At 41.4% G+C, this 18,550-nt stretch overlaps 1 long non-coding RNA gene across 2 annotated transcripts; it reads left to right on the top strand.

Moving 5' to 3' along the window:
• Nucleotides 1–9,233: 9,233 nt before the first annotated feature.
• LOC137316657 (uncharacterized) lies at nucleotides 9,234–18,309 on the top strand. Of its 2 annotated transcripts, none has more exons than XR_010961573.1 (4): nucleotides 9,234–9,361; nucleotides 9,695–9,781; nucleotides 12,907–12,993; nucleotides 17,368–18,309. It is a non-coding gene; the product is annotated as an uncharacterized lncRNA (long non-coding RNA). The 2 variants fall into 2 exon arrangements; XR_010961572.1 differs by lacking the exon at nucleotides 17,368–18,309 and adding an exon at nucleotides 17,026–17,360.
• The last annotated feature ends 241 nt before the right edge of the window (nucleotides 18,310–18,550 follow it).

The following is an 18,550-nucleotide window of genomic DNA, read 5'->3' on the forward strand; positions in this document are numbered from 1 at the left end:
ATGCTAAACATTTATAAATCATTGGTTTGACCGCAGCTGAAGTGCTGCGTCCAATTCTGGGCACCACATTTTAGGAAGGATGTCAAGACCTTACAGAAGGTACAGAGGAAATTTATTGGAATGATACCAAGGATAGGGAACGTCAATTAATTGGAGAGACTAGAGAAGCTGGAATTGTTCTCCTTCGAGCAGAGAATGTTAAAGGGCCATTTCATAGAGGTGTTCAAAATCATGAAGGGTTTTGATAGAGTAAATAAGGAGAACATGTTTCCACTGGCAGAAGAGTCGGTGGCCAAAGGGTCAGATTGAAAATTATTGGTAAAAGAACCAGAGACGAGATGAGGAGAATTTGTGTGCACAGTGAGGTCTAACAAGATGTCCGTTTGCAAATAATTCCAATAATCCATGGTCACTATCAAAAGGTGGCCTTGAACCCATTGACACACAACAGCGTGAAAAGTTCTTCAAAATGCACAAAAGCCCCGTTTTGGGACTGAGTGAAACCGTCACTGAAAGATAAAGGAAAGCAGCTGGGTTTGGTGTGTATCCAAACACTGTGCATTTTTACGGATTCCCACATCTCCACACCATGAAACAGAATTGCATTAGAAGTGTCGGAGCTCTATTATGGGATGGATGGATGGATGCATTAACGGTGGGAATTGATATGGAAACATTGGGGATTAAAAGCTTCATGCTGATCCCAACGGGCAACTGCAGCACTGAGTTTATTGAAGGACATTAGTCTCCACCCACTGTACAGATCTATATCTCAGTGATATGGTCAGCTCGAGCATACTGAAAGAGGAAGTGGAGTCTAAATAATGAGAACCGAATGGTGTTAGAATCCACTGGAAACCGGTACTTTGAGAGACACTTTACTCACTGTCACGAACATCATAATATGAGTGTCATCGCTTTGGAGGGCGGACTAAAAATACAAGATAAATAAGTAAAGAATTTGAAAATATTATATGGTACATTTTGGTAGAAGGATTAAGGAGGCCACGTACTCCCTGGAAAATAAGAGTCTAAATTGGACATAGGAGCGAAGCAATGTAGGGGTACAGATTCACAAATTATTAACAGTAGCAAATAAAGTTAACAAGGCCATAAATTGCAAACAAAGCACTGGGGTTCATTTCTCGAGCAATAGAATTGAAAAGCAGATGAGTTATGTTAAACTTATATAGAACCTTGGTTAGACCACACTTAGAATCCTGTGCACACTTTTGGTCGCCATATTAAAAAAAGGATGCAGAGGCACTGGAGAAGGTGCAAAAAAGATTCACAAGAATGAAACCAGAACTGAGTGGTTCCGCCCATCAGGAAAGATTGAACATGCTGTGGATCTTTTCTCTGGAAAAGAGAAGGCTAAGGGGTGACATGATAAAGGTTTTAAACATTATGAAGTGGTTCGATAGGGTAATCGTAGAGAAAACACTCCCACTTGTGAGACAGTCCAAATCCAGGAGCCCTAAATATAGAATAGTCACAATAAATCCAATAGGGAATTCAGGAGAAACTTCTTTACACAGAGAGTGGTCAGAATGTGAAACTTGTTACCACATGGAGTAGTTGGGGCGAATAGCATAGATGCCTTTAAGGGGAGGCGAGATAGGTACATGAGAGATAAAGGTGTAGAAGGAAATGCTGATCGGGTTAGCTGATGTAGGATGGGGCGAGACTCGCGTGGAGCATAAACACCGGCACAGACCAGTTACGCCGAATGGACTGTTTCCATGCTGTAAATTCTATATAACATCAGGTTGAAGTTACCAGTGAGAGCAAATACATAAAAAGGAAACCTGAGGTTAAACATTTTGAACGTAAATTCACTGTGTTAATCTTTCTGATATGCTTTCAACTGAAAGTTAATTTCAAATAATTATTTAATTATTTGAAAACCACCAATATTCGAGGTGTAGTAACAGACTTATTCATGGTCATTGATTTATTAATAAATTCAATTCAATTCACTTAAAATACGTAGACATATTTAATATTGCAACTAATATCGCCGAAGCCATGAATAAGGAGATGTATTTAGGTACAGCATTCAATCAGAATGGGAGAAAGCAGAGGAAACAAACAGTCTCACGGCAAGAGGAGGACAGTACCTGAGGAAACTGACCATTCACAATTTCACCTGGTTTGGGGCCCGGAATGGAAGTTGGGTAGTCAGCTGTTTACACCGAATAAGGTCAAGGGAGCAGGAGGTGGGTCTAATGGGCAAGCTCAGCTCGGAAAGTACATGCGTGGAGATCGGAGGGAAACTCGAAAAAGGCTCAGGATCAGGGCTGGATGATGGGGGAGCCTTAGGAGAGGTTGGGGCTGGTGATATTGGGAATTGTGGGATGCAGCACAGGCATCTGAATGGATGGTCTTAATCTTAGTGACTTCGGTTATGTGGAGAGACTGGAAAAACTGGGATTGTTCTCCTTCGAGCAGAGAAGGTTAAGTGGAGATTTAATAGGGGTGTTCAAAATTATGAGGGGTTTTGTCCGAGTGTGTAGTGAGAAATTGTTTCCACTGGCAGGAGGGTCGGGAATCAGAGGATACAGATTTATGTTAATTGGCAAAAGAACCAGAAGGAAATGAGGATAAATGTTGTTACACCGCAAGTTGTTCTGATCTGGAATGGTGGTGGAAGCAGATTCAATAGTAACTTCCAAAAGTGGATTGGATAGAAAGTTGAAAAGGGAAAAAATGCTTTGAGATTGTGAAAGATCAGGGGAGTGGGATTCATTTGATAGCTCATTTAAAAGCTGACACATGCATGACGAGCCGAAAGGCCTTCCTCTGTGCTGTAAGACTTCATGAAGTTCAGTAGGTCCTCGTATTTGTTGTTGGAGGAGAGTGTGGAGGGGGCTGGGAAAGAGATTTATGGAGATTGTGTGTTGTGGGCAAAAGAAGCTGGAGGTTATCTTTGGTCCCCAGGGTCATTCTGGAGCAGCACGCGGTTTTCAGAGAGGACATAGTGTTTGTTCTAATTCTGGGTCAGCCATATCTGGTGATGGATGGCTGAACCAGTGGTGATCCAGATATGCTCAAGTCTGCACCCCTTGGAATTAAACCAGCAGGAACGATCAGGATAGAAGAGAGTAAACATTTTACTCGGGGCAAAGGCATCAACGGTTGAAGAACGGGAGTGGTTGAGAAGTTGCACAGCCGCAGAAGCATGATGACAAATGGCGGGTCAAAGTCTAGGCAACAGGGAGTGTGAAAGTGTTTATTCCAAAGTTGGAACGCAGAAGTAATTTGATTTGAAGTAAGTAAGGAGATGTAGATTCTGATGGTTGCAAGGAAGTGACCGAGGCCTTGGCAGTGTACAACTCTGGGCACCACACTTTAGGAAGGATGTCAAGGTCTTGGAGAGGGTAAAGAGGAGATTTACCCGGATGATACCAGGGATGAGGGACTTCAGTTATGTGGAGAGATTGGAGAAGCTGGGGTTGTTCTCCTTCGACCAGGTAAGTGTAAAGGCAGACCTAATAGAGGTATTCAAAATAATGAGTGGCTTTGATAGAGCAAGGAGAGTGAAATTGTTTCTGCTGGCACGTGGTCTGTAATCAGAGGTCACAGATTTCAAATAGTTGGCAAAAGAACTAGAGGGAAATGAGGAGAAATGTTTACATAAAGAGGTTTGCGAAGATCTGGAACACACTACCTGAAAGGGTGATGGAAGCAGATTCCATATGAACTTTCAAAGGGCAATTGGGCATGTACTGGAAGGGGACTAATTTGCAGGGTTATGGATAAAATAATTGGGGTTTATTACTAATTTGGATAGCTCGTTCAAGGAGCCAGCATGGACTCAACGGGCCGAAAGGCCTCCTTCCACGTTGTAAGATTCTATGATTCTATGATTCTTGTCAACTTGAAATGTTAATAAGCAATGAGAAGGTTATCGGCAGAGCTCAGGAGGACATTGGTAGATTGGTGAAATGGGGAAACACATGGCAGATGACATTTAATGTAGAGAAGTGTGAAGTGATGTATTTTGGAAAGAAGAGTGAGAAGAGGCAATATAATCTAAATGATCAAATTGCACAGTGGGAGCATGAACAGAGAGACCTGGGGATTCACATACACAAATCTTTGAAGGTGGTAGTTGGAGATTAAACGGTAAATGCCGACCCTCCTGCCAGTGGAAACAGTCTCTCCCCAACTTCTCGATTAAAACCTTTCATTATTTTTTTCTGAGCAACGGTCAGCAGTAGCACTGTGTTTGTTGAAGGACATTAGTCTCCACCCACTGTGCAGATCTATATCTCAGTGATGTGGTTAATTGCAGCATACTGAAGGAGGAGGTGGAGTCTAAATATTGAGAACAGAATGGTGTTTGAACTCACTGGGAACCGATACTTTTACAAACAGTTTACTCATTGTTACAAATGTCACAATTCAGGTGAACGGTATGGAAGGAGGAAGTAAATTGAACATGAATAAGTAAAGAATCTGAAAATATTGCAGGCAGAATTTAACAGTGATATCAAATACTTAGAACGGAAGCCAATGGTTTCAGCTCAGAAGCGCTTCACCTCGGACAAAGAGGAAGTTTAACCGCTGACAGTAAGGACAGTCAGCAGAACAAGAATGTGTTTAAACACACTGAATGAAAATTCATTGTGCCAATCTTTCTGATTTTCTTCCAAGCAACCACTTGAAAGCAACCACTATTAGAGGTGCAGTAACAGATATATTCTCAGGCATTCATTTATTAATAAAATACAATTCAAGGGACTTAAAATGAATAAAAATATTTAATATTGCAACTAACATCTTCGAAGCTTTCATTAAGGGGATCTATTTAGGGACAACACTCAAACAGAATGGGAACCCCTGACAGTAAGAACATTGTAGAAGAACCATGAATGTGTTGAAATATATTGAATGAAAATATATTGTGGCAATCTTTCTGATAGGCTTTTAACCGAGTAATTAATTAATTCTTTGAAATCCACCCCTAATAGTGGTGCAGGAGCACACTGATTATCAGGCATTCATTTATTAATAAAATTGAATTGAATTCACTTGAAATTGATAGAGATGTTTAATATTCCACCTAATATCTCCTAAGCTAGCAATAAGGGGATATATTAGATTGTGCCCCCTTGTTCTCCATTTCACCATCATAACTAAATAAGGTCTATCGAGAGGTGTAAATTTGTAACTAATTCCATTAATCCATGGTAATTATCAATAGGTGCACTTGGGTCTAATTACAAAAAACAGCATGAAAAGTTGGAGATAAGGGGTTAATGCTGAGCACAACTTGCAGCTGCAGCACTGCGTTCATTGTGGAACATTAGTCTCCACCCATTGTGTTGATCTGTATCTTGGTGACATGTTCAATTCTAGCACACTGAAGGAGGAAGTGGAGTTAAAATAAATTCCTAGAGCTGAATGCCGCCTGAGTTATTCACCAGAAACATTTATTCGTACAGACAGTACACATACGCACATAAATATCACAAAACCCCTAAAATCGAGATGCAAGATGGAATAGAGAATGAAAAATCAGCAAGCAAACTGAAAATGGCCAGTACTGAAGAGAACAGTAAGAGCAGTTGGCTTCATGGCGGAAAACAGCGGTTTCAACTCAGAGGAGGGTTCGTTCAAAGAAAGAGGAACTTAACCTCTGACAGAAGGAACACTGTCTCAGCACCAACGGAATAACTAAAAATATATTTACTAGATTATCCACTGAATGTGTTCAAATTTTTCTTCTCCCCTTTTTCTCTCTATCTCCCCCAAAGAGGTGTATTCACGAAGGGAGTTGCTCAGGGCCGCCCTCCAATACCCCACCGCATTATCTGCTCATGTCTGAGTGCAGGGGGTTGATTGACCTGAGGTCAGCCGTGGTGACCCCTGGATAACTGCACCCACCTAACGCGCATGCTCACTTCCAAGCATGGAACATATGGTATCATAGAATCATGGAATCAGAGAAGGTTACAGCACGGCAGCAGGTCATTCGGCCCATCGAGTCCGCGCCGGCTCGATGCATGAGCAATTAAGCTTGTCCCACTGCCCCGCCAGAAATAGCAGGGCTCGTCCGAGATGCAATAAGATGCGATAAGGCGACACTTGGCCGATATTTCATTCAATGGCTTTGGGGCACTGAGCCCAATGGTATCGCTGCTATCACCCATCCCCACCCCGCACCCCCTCCCCGCCCCTTGATGGAGATCAGCAAACTCAGTGGATGTTGATCGTTGAATTTTCCTTTTATATACATCTTACTTCTACACTGTAGACAGTAACTCGGCAACCGGGAGACCAATATCTCCCCTTTTCACCCCGTCTCAAGGCGCCTCAGAGGAGCGTTATCAAACAAAATGTGACACCGAGCCGCTAAATGAGATATTAGGTCAGGTGACCAACAGTTGGTCAAAGCTGTAGGTTTTAACAGACAGATTCTCATAGATTCAATTGTCAAAGAAAAACTAGATCCGAGATACTTTAATACCGATATGAAGAGAGATTGTCCCCTCACCGTTACACTCCCCTCACCGTTACCCGCAGAGAATTCAGCACAAGCAAGCAACCGCTCTGAATGCTTTCCAATGCAGAAGGCTCCACACCAAATTATGAGATACCGGAGTTCGGACACCGCCGGGTTCAGTCTCACTCTCCCGCTTACAGTTGCCCACTCAGACCGGGAATTGGTATAAAATTGTTTCACGACTCACCAAACAGCAGTAAAAAGCCGGTTGTATCCATTTTCGAAGAAGTGCTACTTTGAGACATGAGAGCTGTGAGGAACGGCAACTGAATCACTTGCTCCAACTCACAGAAGGACAAACCCGGAAGAGTTGAGAGACTGAGAGCGGATACAGAGGCTGGGTGGGAATGAGTTGGTTCCCACAATTGAAGCAACAACACAGAGTTTTGTAGAACCTGAAATAAGATGGGGTTTGGCACATTGCAATGATCTAACATGGCAGCCTTTGACTATTAGACGGTGATCATAGGATGAAGGGGTTAGAATGGACCATTTACCCAGAACAACAGCGTAAATCATTTGTGTTTAGTTGGAACGATTGCTCCTATCATGGTCAGGATCTCTATTACTGGGAAGGGACCGTGTCCCACTTCAGGCACTCGGTGTCAGCATCAAGCACCCAAAATTCAGGCGCAGCAAAATGTAACAACAAAGTGCCTCAACCCAAACCTCAGAAGAGCTACTGTATCGATCATTGCTTTTCTATTTCCCAAAACAGCCCTCCCGTGGGCTTGTTTAGTGAAGTGTTTTCATTATTACATTACAGACGATTAAAAATAAAACTGGAACATCCAAACCCGGTAGCAATTTAGTTCCACGGATGTCTGGTATAATGAATATAGATGGATATGTTCAATGTGACTCTGATATTGAGTTGGTTTACTCTCTCATATCGCCCTGGTAACGACTGTGAGAATGAAAATACCACCTCCAGCTTTCTCCAACCGCCAATTTCAAACCGTTTCTCGACAATAGAACCAAAACACAGCGCTCCGCAAAAACCCTTACAGACTCGGTCTTCATATTCACGGATTCCCAGAAGCCTGGAGCTTTTAAATAAACCCCTTACAATTAACAGTCAGTAATATTCCTGCCTAAATACAGTCCCTTCGATAACAAGTCAACCCGCCTCCTTCCATTGCAGTCCCAGACCCGATTCTATCTCCCCACACATCCCCTCGCAGACGGGTTCAGCAGTTTACAAACACCTTATTCCAGCTGATTTGGAGAATCTCGTGTGTTGGTGTTTGAGTTGTGGCGCAGAATTTCTCTGCCAGTGTTACCGTCTCACAGAGACTCTCGCCCTGAATCTGTTTTAAAAAAATGAGCATGAACTGGGACTGGAGCCGAACACATCCTCAGTTACTGTGAGGCCCGGCCCAGACATCTCATTCTCTCTGTTTTATATCAGACGGTCTCCCACCTTCATGTTCAGCACTAGAGAGAGACAAACACACACTGTCAGTCTTACACTTCCAATCAGTGTGTCTATATCACACTTGCCAACAGTATCCAACATACGTATACAGCTCCAGAGAGAGAGAGAACGACAGACATAAACAGTATTTGTTCCAGACTGATCTGTAAAGTTGCGTTTTATCCAGAAAGATCCCGTTGGAGAGACAAAAGATGCGGTCTCATCTCTCACTGTTATTGTACCAGAGACACATTTAATCCCAAACTCAGGGACAGTGCAGAGAGTGACAAAAACAATGGGCGACATTTAACCCTCTTTTGCCTGTTCTACCATCTGCAGTTATGCAGCTCAGGGCCTTTTGGTATAACTCTCATTGACCGAGAGTTTCACTCCGGTTAAGTTAATCTGTGACTTTTACTGTCAGATATGAATGCTATACGGTCCCAACAAACACACCGACTCACTCTTACCTCGGATGTTTCTCCAGGATTGGTCTGAGAAATCATCGCATCAGTTTTATCAGTAAAGGGGCCAAGAATGAACAGAATCCATAGGTTCATTTCAGAACCGCTCACTTTATCTCTGAAAGACTCTTTACCATCAGAAGATTCTGAGAGAAACAGCAGGGATGGAAACATCTAGTTTAATAGTTCGAGATTGTAAAGTCAGTCTGGATTCCAGCGTTAGGCACTGGTGGAATCCCATCTGTTTTCCATTCTGGTGCCTGTTCCTGCACGGCCTGTGGACCCCATTCCCTCTGACCTTTCCCCCAGACCCACTTCCTTTGCTCAGACTCGGAAAAATTCCAATTGGGGAAAGTTTCCATCGATTTTTGTATTGGGAATTAAACCAGATATCTGCGCATGCGTGACTCAGCCCCGCCCCCAGCGCTGATTTTTGGTGAGCAGAAGAGCGCATGCGCGCTCCCCTCCCCCAGCTCGGCCTGTGGGCGCCATTCCCTCAGTGAGCGGAAGAAGATGGTTTAAAACAGCCGGGAATGGAGAGATCACGGCCCCCGGGGGAAGGGAGCAAAGAGCAGCCTCGTTACAGCAGCTCATCGCTTCGGGACCGTGTCCGCAGATGGGCTCAGAGATCGGCATTGAGTCCGGGGGAAGGTCAGGGGGAGTCCGGGGGCTGTTTGTAAGAGGCGGAGTGGATCAGGAACTGGTCCCGGAACATGGAGTGAGCGGGGGAAGGGAGAGGTCATTCTCGGGCTGTGTGTGTCCAGGGTGTGTCCAGGGGAAGGGAGACAGAATGGGAAGAACCTGCTATTTAAAATCATTGCTGCTTTCTCTCCCCAAACCAGGAGTGAATGTTCCTGGTTTAGTTCCAGTCTCACCCTGTTTATTGTTATTGGACAGTGAAGAGTGGAAACAGAGCCGGACAGTAAGGATGTGGGGAGTTATACAAAGAGCATCAATTGCAGGCATCAGGTGAGAAGTGTGAAGGACACATTTTGAACAGCGGCTGTTTGGTTTCATTTGAACGGTTAGTCCCATGGGAGAGGGGATTAGAAACCTGACTTGTACAAAGGTCCCTGCCCCATCTGGTCGTACCATTCATGTGTTAGTGGAGGGGTTGGGTTGTGTCTGGATGTCTCTAACTTGTTGTAAAACAGCCCAACACACCTGGTGTGCAGAAGCTGAGTGCTGCAGTACTGCAGTGGAGTCAGACACTGACACTGTTCGAATCGCTGATTTATATTTAAGGATATTCAAAATTCCTCACCTGTTCTTGAGTTACCAGACATATGTTTCTTTCTACAGGCAAACCCGTGAAGGATCCACAATGAATGTGATGTTTCGTCCACCCGAGGCACAAGGAACAGTGCAGCCAGCTCCTTCTCACGCACAGTAAGTACATTATCACTCACAGAGCACAGAGACACAGACAGGTCATCAGTTCCACAGTCTCAGACAGTAGAAGTACTCAGTCCCACAATGATCCCAAATTCCAGAGACACATTTTCAATCCACAGTCAAACAGAGCAGTTGAGGCAGACACTGTTCCATTTCCCCCGAACTCAGTCCCACTGACAGGGAGATACAAAAATCCCAGTCCAAAATCACACTCTCAGATTATCTATTTCACAAAGGGGCAACATTGGCCATGAATTAAATACGAGAGAAAAATCACACATGGTACCCGATTGAAAGGTACAGGTTGAATCCCAATAACGTTCCTCGAGATTCCTTTTGAATTTGAGCCCAGAACTCTCACACACATGTGAGTTTAATACATGCAGTATCCATTCAAATAGTGTACCATTCGAATACAAATTGCTAGTGCAAAACTCACGTACAGTATCAGATTGAGAAATGCTGTGACAGTGTAACCTGAGAAACAAATTAGATATCAGTTTATAATACACTCATAGTATGAGATTTAAAGGAACAGTATCAATTCTGTTAGTCCAGACTGAGATACACATTACACACGAGTCCAAAAATCTTATAAAATAAAATTTAAAGTTACAGAATCAATTCCTTTAGTGCAGACTGATCTACACATTACATACCAATTCACCAAATCATTTTGAAAGATTCATTATCATTCACAATAGTAATCACAGAAATACACATTCAATACTCGTCCAAAAAGCACACAAATTATCTGATTAAAACCTCCAGCATCAAATCCTAAAGTGTATCCATTTTTACCAATTAAATAATGAGAAAAACTACTGAAATATTAATATATTAAGCGACAGTATTGAATACCATAATATAATCTGAGAGAATAATTACATACAGATACAGAATGAATGTCACACTCAAATACAGGACAGAGACACACAGACACAGAATGAATCCCACACTCACCATACCATACCAGAGACTGAAAGATGCAGAAGGAATCCCAAACTCACATACAGTACTAGAGGTTGACAGACATAAATTCAGTCCCACACTCAAGTATGGTACGAGAGATGACAGATACAGAATGAATCACACACAGGCATACAGTACCAGAGACTGACAGATACAGAATGAATCCCACACTCACACACAGCACCAGAGACTGACAGACACAGAATGAATCCCACAGTCACAAACAGCACCAGAGACTGACAAATACAGAATGAATCCCACACTCACACACAGTACCAGAGACTGACAGATACAGAATGAATCCCACACTCACACACAGCACCAGAGACTGACAGATACAGAATGAATCACACACACACACACACACACACACACACACAGTACCTGAGATTGACAGATACAGAATCAATCCCACACTAACAAACATTATGAGAAACTGCATATATGGAAATAATTCAAAACCCACACACAGTACCAGAGAATGTATATACAGAATGAATCCCACAGTCAAATAGAGTACCAGAGAGTGACAGATACAGCATGAATCCCACACTCACATGCAGTAACAGATGCTGAGAGATGCAAAGTGAATCTCACAGTCACCTATATTAGTGCAGGCTGAGTTACAAATTACTTACCAGTGCAAAAATCTCACAGTCACAGACTGAAAGATACCGTATCAATTCCATCAATGCAGGCTTAGTTACACATTACATACCAGTCCAAAAATCTCATAGTGTCAGATTGAAAGGTACAGTATCAATTCCATTAGTGCAGACTGAGCTACACATTGCATTTCAGTCAAAAAATCTGATACAGTATCAGACTGATAGATACAGTATCATTTCCTTTAGTGCAGGATGAGCTACATATTACATACCAGTCCAAAAATCTCACACAGTATTCGACTCCGATACAGAATTAGTCCCATTATTGCAGACTGAACTACACATTACATACCAGTCCAGTAATTTCACCATGAACAGATTGAAAGGTGCATTATCATTCACAATAGAGTTCAGAGATTAAGATGTAATACTACTCCAAAACTCACACACATTGTTTGATTAAAGAAAATCAAAAAGTGTATCCATATTTACAAATTAAATACTCAACAAAGAACTTTATATAATTTGGAGTGTTAAAGATACAGTTTCAAATACGATACTCTGAACTGAAATAAGAATATGGAATGAATTTAGACTTGCACATTGTCTGAGAGACTGAATTACATAATGAATTCCACACCGAGATAAAGCAGCAGAGAATGGCAGATACAGAATGAATCCCACACTCAGACAGTACCAGAGACTGACAGGTACATAGTTAATTCCACACTCACACACAGCACCAGAGAATGACAGTGATGGAATTAATCTCACACTGACATAAAGCACCAGAGACTGTCAGATACAGAATATGCTCCACTCTCATATGCAGTACCAGAGATAGACAGATACAGAATAAACCCCACTCTCATATACAGTACCAGAGATAGACAGATACAGAATAAACCCCACTCTCATATACAGTACCAGAGATAGACAGATACAGAATAAACCCCACTCTTATATATAGTACCAGAGATAGACAGATACAGAATAAACCCCACTCTCATATACAGTACCAGAGATAGACAGATACAGAATAAACCCCACTCTCATATACAGTACCAGAAACTGAAATATACAGAATAAACCCCACTCTCATGTACAGTACCAGAGATAGATGCAGAATAATCCCACTCTCAAAAACAGTACCAGAGAGAGACAGACAGCCAGATACAGAATAAACCCCACTCTCATATACATTACCAGAAACTGACCTCTACTGGACGTAAGCGAGAACTGTAAAAGAGTGGAACAAATTCACATTATCTGTCGTGGTTACAGAAACAGGACAATGTGCAATGTGAGGAAAGTTTCTGTCTGTAACTTTTACTCTCCTATTTTTGCACATTTTGACGGTGAAACATGAAGACAATTGATTCATAATAAAGTTTTTGTTTCATTCATTTGATAGTTGTGAATTTACCCCATTATATTTCACTGTACATTGCGCAGTATTTCTCTCTGATTTCTCAGGACACGATTTACATTGCTCCTCACCTCTTCTTGAGTTACAAGACATACTTTCTCTTTCTACAGGCAAATCCTTGAAGGACCCAGAATCAGTGTGATGTTTCCTGCACTCGAGGCACAAGGAACAGTGCAGCCAGCTCCTTCTCACACACAGTATGTACATTATCACTCACAGAGCACAGAGGCACAGACAGGTCATCAGTTCCACAGTCTCACACCGCAGAAATAGTCAATCCCATACTGATCCCAATCCAACAGTCAAACAGAGCAGGAGAGACAGACGGAATTCCCATTTCACAATGACTCATTACCGCTGACCGGCAGATAAATAATTCCCAGTCCAAAATCACACCCAGTATCAGATTGAAAGGCACTGTGTCAATCTCACATTAGTTCAGCGTTAGCGACAAATTAACTACCAGATAGAACTGACACATGGTACTGATTGATAGGTACAGAATGAATCACAATAGTGTACCCCGAGATTCAAATTAAATACCAGCCCACAACTCACACACATTATGAGTTTAAAGATGCAGTCTTCATGCCAATAGTGTACCCTGAGATACAAATTAGATACCAGTTCAGATGTTACCCATATTTGACTCACATACATGTACAAAAACCTCATAGTGTCAGAATGAAATGTACAGTTTAAATTCCGTTACTGCAGATTGAGGTATACATTAGATAGCAGTCCAAAATTCTCATACAGTATAAGACTGAAAGATATAGTATCGATTTGATTAGTATAGACTGACCTACACATTACATACCAGCCCATAAATCTCACACAGTATGAAACTGAAACATACAGTATCAATTCCATTAGTGCAGACTGAGCTACACATTATATACCAGTCCAAGAATCACATTCAGGGTCAAGATGAAAGATACAGTATCAATTCCATTACTGCAGACTGAGCTACACATTATATACAGTCCAAAAAACACATTCACTGACATGTTGAAAGGTACAGTATCAATTCCATTAGTGCAGACTGAGCTACACATTAAATACCAGTCCAGAAATCACATTCAGGGTCATGCTGAAAGATACATTATCAATTTCATTAGTGCGGATTGAGCTGCACATTACACATCAGTCTAAGTATATTCCGCAGCATCAGACTGAAAGATACATTATCAATTTCATTAGTGCGGATTGAGCTGCACATTACACATCAGTCTAAGTATATTCCGCAGCATCAGACTGAAAGATACAGTATCAATTCCATTAGTGCAGACTGAGCCACACATTATATACAGTCCAAAATTCGCATATAGGATTAGACTGAAAGATACAGTAATAATTCCTTTACTGCAGACTGAGCTACGCATTACCTACCAGTCCAAAAATCACTTTCATGGCCATGCTGAAAGATACAGTATCATTTCCATTAGTGCAGACTGAGCTACACATTATATACCATCCAAAAATCACGTTCAGTCTCAGCCTGAAAGATACAGTATCAATTCCATTAATGCTGTCTGAGCTACACATTACATACCAGTTCAAAAACCGCACACGGTATCGGACTGAAAGATACAGTATCATTCTTATTATAGCTGATTGAGCCACAGTATCAATTTGACTTGTACAGACTGAGCTACACATTACATACCAGTTCAAAAACCTCATACTGTAACAGACTGAAAGATACAGTATCAAATCCATTACAGCTGACTGAGCTACACCGTACACACTAGTCTAAATATATTACACAGAATCAGACTGAAAGATACAGTATCAATTCCATTATAGCTGACTGAGCTACACGGTACACACTAGTCTAAATATATTACACAGAATCAGACTGAAAGATACAGTATCAATTCCATTATAGCTGACTGAGCTACACCGTACACACTAGTCTAAATATATTACACAGAATCAGACTGAAAGATACAATATCAATTCCATTAGCGCAGACTGAGCTACACCTTACACACTTGTCTAAATATATTACATAGAATCAGACTGAAAGATACAGTATCAATTCCATTAGTGCAGACTGAGCTACACCAGTCCATAAATCACATTCAGTGTCATGCTGAAAGATACAATATCAATTCCATCAGGGCAGACTGAGCTGCACAATCAATACCAGTCCAATAATTTCACAGTAACAGATTGAAACATACATTATCATTCACAATAATCTTCACAGAGATTAAGATGTAATCCTACACCAAAACTCACACACATTGTTTGATTAAAACAAAATCCCAAAGTGTATCCATAATTACAAATTAATGCTCGACAAAAGACTGTGCATACATTAATGAATTAAAGACACTGTTTCAAGCAATCGACTCTAACCTGACATAAGAATATAGAACGAATCCAGACTTGCATTTTGTCTCAGAGACTGAGTTACAGAATAAATTCCACACTCACATACAGCACCAGAGACTGACAGATTCAGAATGAATCCCACACTCACATACAATACCAGGGACTGACAGATACAGAATGAATCCCACACTCACACGCAGCACCAGAGACTGACAGATTCAGAATGAATCTCTCACTCACACGCAGCACCAGAGACTGACAGATGCAGAATGAATCTCTCACTCACACGCAGCACCAGAGACTGACAGATTCAGAATGAATCTCTCACTCACACGCAGCACCAGAGACTGACAGATGCAGAATGAATCTCTCACTCACACGCAGCACCAGAGACTGATAGATGCAGAATGAATCCCACACTCACACACAGTCTGACATCTACTGGCCGTAAGGGAGAACTGCAACAGAGTGCAACAAATTCACATTATCTGTGGTTGTGACAGAAACAGGAAAATGTGCAATGTGAGGAAATAGTTTCTCTCTGTATCTTCTACTCTCGTATTTTTTCAGTGAAAAATTAAGCCAATTGATTCATAATGAAGTTTTTGTTTTGCTCATTCCAAAGTTGTGAATTAAATTTCACTCTACATTGCGCAATATTTCTGTCTGATTTCTCAGGACACGATTTATATTAATTCAAATAAACCGAACTGAAACACGAATAAAAACTGAGCGCAAATCTGGAAGTTTCAATGGCGAACGTCAAAGGTGAAAAGGATAAATTATGCAAAATATTATACCGAAAATGCTGGAAAGACTCAGCAGGTCCGGCAGCATCTGTGGAGAAGGGAAGCTCGGGTTAACGGTTCAGGACTATGACCCTTCCATAGATCAGAAAGGTTAATCCGACATAATTTAAATAAGGAACGGGAATCAGCAGAGGGAAAAACTTCAAAAAATCAATTAATTTCACTGAATCCGAGCAATTGTGTCCCGTATCCACTGTACAGATCAGGGGAAATAATAATACAAAGGAACAGAGTTAAATTCAACATTATGGGGGAAATAAATGAATTTTTAAAATATTGTTAATACAAATTAGAACTGTTTCGGTTTTGGAAAAACTATCCCTCTGAACAGCATCAGATCGGTTCCAGTCTTGGTGTTAGTGATTTAATCGTGCTGGGATTCAAAACTATTAGAATTAACTGTTTCGAAGGCAGCTCTGCTCACCACTGCAGCACGTTAGTTCATTAGGAGGGAAAAATAGAGTGTTTCTCTGGAGTTTGGAATTTGGTTTTCTAGCAATTTAAACACAGACAATAAATAGTTCCCAAACATCAGCCCCTGAACAGACACAAATAGCTGGTGGAATTTCTCCTTGATAGATATTAAATAAGAAGATGACAAAAGAGAATAGGAAGAGGTTAGGAAGAAGTCAAAAAAACAATTAGGGAAGCAAAGAGGAACTACGAAATAAAATTATCAAGGAATATAAAAAGAAAAAGTAAATTATTCCACTGAAACATAAATAACAAAAGGAAAATCAGAATATCTTGAGGGCCACTAATGGATGCACAAGATCAACTCACAGGTAACGTCAGAGAAATGGCAGAAATATTGAATTATTACTTTGCCTCAGTATTTACCAGGGTGATTAACAGGGTGAATGTGGTATGAGAGGAAGAGGTCAATAAAGATATAAAGATATTGAGTTCGAAAGGGTGGTTGAACTCCTCGTTCAGATGGATTGCATCCGTGCATATTAAATGAAGCAAGGGAAGAGATAGCAGAGGCACTGTTACATATATAGAAAAAATCATCACAAAAGGAATAGTGCCAGAGGACTGGATGACAGTTAATGTGATTCTTATATTTTAAAACAGGAGATAGAACAATTCCAGGGAACTATAGACCAGTTAACGAAAGGTCGGTGGTTGGAGTGATCATGGAATCTTTTACTCAATGACGCAATAGAAAAACATCTACAAACCGAAAATATAATAAAGAATAGTCAGCACGGATTTCAGAAAGGGAAGGTTTAACAGTTTGACAGAAGGTTTGACAGTTTAAATTACAGTTCAACATAACTTATCTGCTTTTCAATTCTATTCCTCTCGAAATAAACTTCTGTGTTTGCTTTCTGTGGCCTTATCAACCTGTGTTGCTACTTTTAATGATTTGTCAATCTGTACCCCTAAATCCCTTTGCTCTTCTACCCCATTCAGACTCTTATTTTCCAAGCAGGATGTGGCCTCCTTATTCCCCCGAGCAAAATGCACCACCGCACACCTTTCTATATGGAAATTCAATGGACATTTATACCGCCTTTCAGCAAGCTTCTGAAAGTCTTGTTGTATTTTGTTGAATTCTTCCTCAGTATAGAAAATACCCCCTAAATTAATTACAAGCATTTAACACAGCATTACAACTCATGTTTTTTCTAACAAAATATTTCCCATTCCCAGTTTTTCTAAATCCCACCCGTGCAATATAATGTGAAGAATGAGTTTATCTTCTGTCCCTCTCTCATCTGTAAACTTCAATGACCCGGGGTTTGGGGACATCTACTGGCCGGAAGCAGAACTGCAACAGTTCGGAACAAATTGCTGAAACCGGACAATGTGCAGTGTGAGCGTGTTTGTGATTGGTGGCAGGTATTAAATCTGATTGGATATCTGAAAAACCAATAAGAGAGTGAAAACAAATGTACGTTGCATCACTCCCAATGACCCAATCACAATCATTGCCTTCCCCCATCCCTCATTACCATAGGGCTGTGGGGCTGCCTATTTAATCCGAGCTCGGAGCGGATTTGGGTCATTTCTGGGTCTGAAATTGAGTTTGAAAATGCCTGAGGACAAGAAAGCAGCTCCCAAGAAGGGCGCCAAGAAAACCTTGAGTAAAGCACCAGCCAAGGGCGGCAAGAAGCGGAGAAAGTCGAGGAAGGAGAGTTACTCGATCTACGTCTACAAAGTGATGAAGCAGGTTCACCCCGACACCGGCATCTCCTCCAAGGCCATGAGCATCATGAACTCCTTTGTGAACGATATTTTCGAGCGCATCGCGGGTGAAGCTTCCCGCCTGGCCCATTATAATTTAACATTTACCTGAGGAAGGAGAAAATCTCCGAAAGCTTGTGAATTTAAAATAAAATTGCTGGACTATAACTTGGTGTTGTAAAATTGTTTACAAATATAATAAACGGCGCACCATCAGCTCCCGGGAGATCCAGACCGCCGTGCGCCTGCTGCTGCCCGGGGAACTGGCCAAGCACGCCGTGTCGGAAGGGACAAAGGCGGTGACCAAGTACACCAGCTCCAAGTAAAACTCCACAATGTACTGAAAAAAAATAAACACAAAGGCTCTTTTAAGAGCCACCCACACTCTCTCTGAAGACGCTGTACCGAC

Source organism: Heptranchias perlo, unplaced genomic scaffold (genome assembly GCF_035084215.1).
Source record: "Heptranchias perlo isolate sHepPer1 unplaced genomic scaffold, sHepPer1.hap1 HAP1_SCAFFOLD_60, whole genome shotgun sequence".
Lineage (NCBI taxonomy): Eukaryota > Metazoa > Chordata > Chondrichthyes > Hexanchiformes > Hexanchidae > Heptranchias > Heptranchias perlo.